Here is a 5,823-nt window from a genome sequence, read left to right on the forward strand (position 1 = left end):
CATTCATGATGAGTTGATTTTCAATTAGATTTCCGTGAGATTATGATAACCCTCCTTCAAAACAAAGATGAGGTCGTTATAAATCTAGAACAAACTGATGCTTGCCAGAGGGAATGGGGGGCGGGAAGATGGGCAGGATGGGTGAAGCGGGGGAGATGCAGGCTTCCACTCACAGAGCGAGTGAGCACGGGAGCGACCGCCGCAGCATCCAGAGGACAGTCCATGATGCTGTGATAGCGGCGGATGGCGCTGGACGTGACGCTGTGATAGGGACTCGGATGACGCTGGACGGCAGCTATGTCTGTGGTGAGCACAGCACGGAGCACAGAGAATTTGAATCACTACACCCGAAACGAATGTAGCATTGTGTGTCAACTATACTTAAAAAAAAAAAAAATTAAAAAGGTCAGGTTCTCATTTCATTTTTTATATGTGTGAAGGGTTATGTGGATAATGTTTTCCCAAGAATTGATACTATATAAAGGTTTGAAATTATGAAAAGGAATTTGAAATAAAATACCTCAGTCCTAACCCAAGCTACCTTACAGACACATCTGATGTACCTTTTCATATTTAAGTTATGAATGAGCATTTAGGGAGCCCACTAGTCTTTCTTGACTATCCATTAGGTCAGGGATGTACCCCAAGTACAGATATTCTCCTCTGTTTCCAAGATGTGTCACTTCCCAGCGTCAACAGGCACACTGCCCGGGTTCGGAGCGGTGAGGAACACCACCTACCCGACGGAGGAAAAAGAGGCTTCCTCGTCTCAAATTTAGTAACGGTTGATTTTGCTCACATATACATTTGATTATTGATCATGGAGATTGTGATTATATGAGCAATTTTACTTGAAAAAATCTCAATTATTACTGTTTGTACAAAGTTACTAAAACATCAATTAATATTTTATATATTAATGTATACCCACAGACACACTTTAAACATATCGAGCTTTAAAAACAAAGACGCATCAAATCATCTCTTTAAATCCTGCACATGGTCCCCTCATCTTCCTCGGAGTATTGGTGATTCCCATCTCCATCCCTTTGAGTTTTCTTACCCCAGACTGTCACCCTGAGGCACCCCATAGAACCCCAGGGCCAAGAAGAACATAGTTTGGATCGCTCTATGGTTGGCTGCCTTGCAACATCCTAATTGCATCACCAAAGTAGGTGCATATGCATGTAAAATATTAAAGACTTGGAGAAATGGCTCAGAGATCACAGTTATCCTTAAACTCTGTGATGGTTCGGGGACCATCAAGGAGACGGAGGAGACCAGCAGACGAAGCTCTGCTCCCTGCAGCACCCCTGCACGTACAGTTACTCTCATACCTGTTTGCCCTCTTGGGGCTCACATGGAAGTTTTGTCTGAGAGAGAGAGAGAGAGAGAGAGAGAGAGAGAGAGAAAACAGGCACAACGGAAGTTGTGATTCTCGTCTGGGTTGAATCAGTCCGTGAAGAGCAGAGTCAGGACTACGGCCAGGGTCCACGGGACCGTTGGGCCCACACCGGCTGGGCATGTGCTCTGTGACCTCCACAGTCCTACGCAGGAGCGACCTTATAAGGCCAGTCTTTCTCAGATGCTTTTCTTTCTTTTCCTCTTTTGGCTCTACTTGGATGAGCACCGAGGTCTTCCAGAATGAAAATGGCATAGAAAGAATTCTGTCACTCGGCATGAACACGGAGAGGACTTTTCACTGGGAACCTTTATTCCATATCGCATTTTGACTGGAAGTGTAGAGAACTGGATTAGTTCGGTGCTTACTCATCTGTGGCGTGGTTTTATATATTCTCTGACAAAAGGGAAATGCATGTGATTCTAGTTTAATGGGATTTGTACAGTCTAGGGTTTGCAGGCGAGGCGTAGGGCCAGGGTAGTGTAGTGAGGAGAGGTACTGGAAGCCAGCATTCTAATTGAATTTATGGCATGAGATTGAGGAGGAAAACAGGGCGAGGGCAGATCCTAGGCCACGGCAGCCTCGTCAGTCTTGCTGGTGAGGTAGAATCGGCACAGCTCGTTTCCAAAGAGCAATCTGCGAAGTCCGTGGACAGGACACGCCCTCGTCCGTTTCTTGCCTTGCTGTACGTGTGAGCCTCTGTTCTGGCCGCCGCAGCCGCGGAGCCACCATCTCCGTGCCGCGAGCGGCCTCCCAGGGCCGTTCCAGATGCTAGACGCGCAAGCCTGCTCGCGCGGGGGCCCAGGGAGGTCACTCGGATCTGGAATAGTCAGGGGCTGCTCCTGTTGCGAAGCTGCTGTCAGTCGTGTCATTTTTGTGGACGTGAGAATCCAGCTAAAATATTACATGAAGTGTCGACAGCCCAGAGGCGTGGATTTATCTGTGCAATGTGGGATTGTTCTATGTAAAAGTGAGTTTCTGTACTGGGTTTCTAAGAACATGAGCAATTGTCCGTTATTCTCTAGGCACGTCAGGGGAATATTTTCTCTGCTCATTCCTTGTTCGTTCTTCTTCAGTCCCCCTGCCCTTTCCCGTCCTTCCTCCTTCTTATTTCTCTGTCCCCTTTTTCCTGCTGTCCCTGGGAGGTACGAAGTTGTACCCGACTTCTTATCTCTTGGTGTCTTACTCTGGCCAGATCCTCAATAATTTGTAAATATAAAATATATAATACATAATAAATATATCATAAAAGCCATAATATGTAAGTATAATATACATTTATGTATGATGTATATGAAATATGTAAATATAAAAATTTATATTTGTATAAATTATACATAAATTCAATCTTCAAACCTGACTTTTACACATATTTGTAGATAAACTAAGGCACAGAGACCTCTGCCCTCAAGTAGATGGTATCACTATTTGACTGTATGTCCCAGTCTCACCAGCCTGTGAATAAACCGAGTCACAATTCTTCCTTCTTATGGAAATAAACAAGGCACAAGCTTCCAGCATCCTCGACTGCCCCACGTCTCATCTTTGCCAGGCCCCTGCCTGCAGGTGCCGCTGGGAGAACATCAAGTATGTACCTGCAGGTGTGCCCCGGAGCGGAGTCAAGTGTGTACATGCAGGTGTGCCCCGGAGCAGAGTCAAGTGTGTACATGCAGGTGTGCCTCGGAGCGGAACTCAGGTTCTCCTCCTTCAGCCTTTTGGTACCACAGCTCTACTGCTGCTTCTCCAGAGAATAGGGAAAGCATGGAACTTTAGGTAGGGAAGGAATAGTGGCCCCAACTGGGCTCTGAGGGTATTTCAGGGACACTGACCCTGGGACAGAACAAAAATACAGACAAGGAAGAAAAACCAGATCCCCTTATCCCAACTGCTGGGCGCTAAAGTGTTTTTCTAATAATTACACTGTAACCACAGAAAATAGAAAATAGCCACAAAAAATGATCTGGCCTCAAAGGAGAAGTTAACTGTAAAGGTTAACCAGACCTAACAAAACATGTCTGTAGATCACAGATGTCACAAGAAACAGACTCTCACATAATGTCTACGAGTTCCAGACCACTGACCACCAGCAGGTTTCCTGGTAAAGTCCTAATAAAAAGGCAGAGATGAAAAGCCCTCATTGGCGGCGTGGTTGGGACCCCTCTCACTCCTGAGAGCTTTTTCTGTATCATTGCTTAGTAGAACTCTCTGGCTTTGCTCGCTCTCCTTTGTCGGTGAGGTTCATTCAACTCTGTGAGACAACCTCGCTCACCTGCCTCACCAGCGGCGGCCCTTATGAAGGTCACTGCTCCGCCAGCCTCAGTCAACCTCAGAACCTCTGCTCACACAATACTGTGGTTCTGTGCCCAGCAACACTGCTGCTGCTCCTCTCAGCTCTTCTCAGAAACACAGGGAAACCTTGAGTTCACTGGCATGAACATGAACCCAAAGATCGGTTAAGTGATTTCGTCTCCGGTTTCTCAGAGCAGGGCCTGCTCACCCTCACCCCTTGGCATCTCCGTGCCTTGGACTCTAGACCCTAGAGAAAGATGAAGGACATTTCCTCCTATTACCATGTAGCTATGTAAGTAATAACTCTTGGGAGCGGATCTTTTTGGCTAGAAACAAGTTCTAGGTCTTCTACTTCGAAGGCAGAAAATGATCAGGGCGTTAAAGTAGCAAGTTTGAGAGCTTTCAAAGTAATATTAGCATCCAGATACCCTGGGGCACGTGATCACAGTGAATTCCTGAGATTAACCACATCCTCACAGAGGGGTCCCAACGCCATCCCCAGCTTCAGCCTTGTTCCCGTAAAAACAGGGCTCAATGCCCTTTGGAGGGAGTTGGGACATGTTAATTTGATGAGGATGTGCAATCTTAGCCTTTTAGAGTGTTCTACAGTCATTCCATGTGGTGAATGAACTGTGATTCTAAATGATGCTCCAGAAAAGAACCTGTCTTACATTTTCAGTTACAAAGCTGTGAGCACATATGCAGAATGAAGGAAGATGGACGCTCGCATCTACTCGCCTGACGCAGACGAGACATGCCTCTGCCCCACATCACTTCTCAGCACCAGCCTGGCTGGTTCATGTTACTCGCTTCCCCAGCATCCATCCCCTTCTCTTTCTTTCTCTTTTGTCTGAATTACCTGGGAAACTATGCTGTGTGTAATTTTTCTTGCTTTTTCCTTGGAGACTTCCTATGTCCCTACTCTGTTCTAGTTACTCATTAGCATGTGATTGCCAGATTGAAGCAGTTTCCAGGGGAATGTGGTCTTCTAGTCTTTAACATCAGTCCTCACAGGATGGTTTATATGCATTTTTCAACCTTACAAAATAAGGGCAAAAGCAGAGGAAGCCAGTCCTTTTGAATGATTTAGTAACCTCAGTGAAACAGTAATGAAATATTTGGAGATGGAGAAATAAAATTATTGCCTTTCTGTTTATTTTCTTAGAGTTGTTTTCCAGGCTTAAAGCTGGCAAACCATAAGAGACTATTAACAGAGAACTATTGAGAATAAGCTGAGGGTTGCTGGAGGGGAAGTGGGCGGGGGATGGACTAAAGGCGTGATGGTATTAAGGAGGGTAAAGTGTTGAGCCCTGGGTGTTGTATGTAAGTGACGAATCATTAAATTCTACTCGTGATGCCAAGTTAACTAGATGTTAATTAAGTAGAATTTAAATAAAAAATCAAATGAAAACAAAAAAGAAAACAAAGCAAGTTTATTCTATTTTTTTCAATAAGCTTTGTTTCTGCATTGTCTGCCGGATTTGGTGAGTCTTTGTTATTTCCTGTGTGTGTGTTTTAATGTTTCTCATTTCAATCCTGCATGTTGTCATACAGTTTTCTATTAGACTGAGGTACACAATACAGTGATTCACCAACTCTGTACGTTACTGGCTGCTCTCGTGGTACGTGTCCTCTTTCATCCCCATAACTTGTTTCCCCCATGACCCCACCCACCTTCCCTCTGGTAACCATCAGTTCATTCTCTATAAATAAGAGTGTGTTTCTTTGTTTGACTCTTCTTTCTTTCCTGATACCCACCACCACTGTGTTTGTTTTGTTTCTTAAATTCCAGATATAAGTGAAATCATATGGTATTTGTCTTTCTATGACTGACTGATTTCTCTCAGCGTAATACTCTCTAGCTCCATCCATGTTGTTGCAAATGGCAAAATCTCTTTTTTTTGTTAAGTTGGCTAAACACCAAGCTTGGAGCCCAACATGGGACTTGAACTCATGACCCGGAGATCAAGATCTGATCTGAGATCAGGAATCAGACACTTAACTGACTGGGATACCCAGGTGCCATGATTTCATTCTTTTTTATGGCTGAGTAATATCCCATTGTATATATATGCCATATCTTCTTATCCATTCGTCAGTTTGGTAGACACATAAACTGTTTCTATTATTTG

This window comes from Mustela lutreola, chromosome 3 (genome assembly GCF_030435805.1).
Source record: "Mustela lutreola isolate mMusLut2 chromosome 3, mMusLut2.pri, whole genome shotgun sequence".
Lineage (NCBI taxonomy): Eukaryota > Metazoa > Chordata > Mammalia > Carnivora > Mustelidae > Mustela > Mustela lutreola.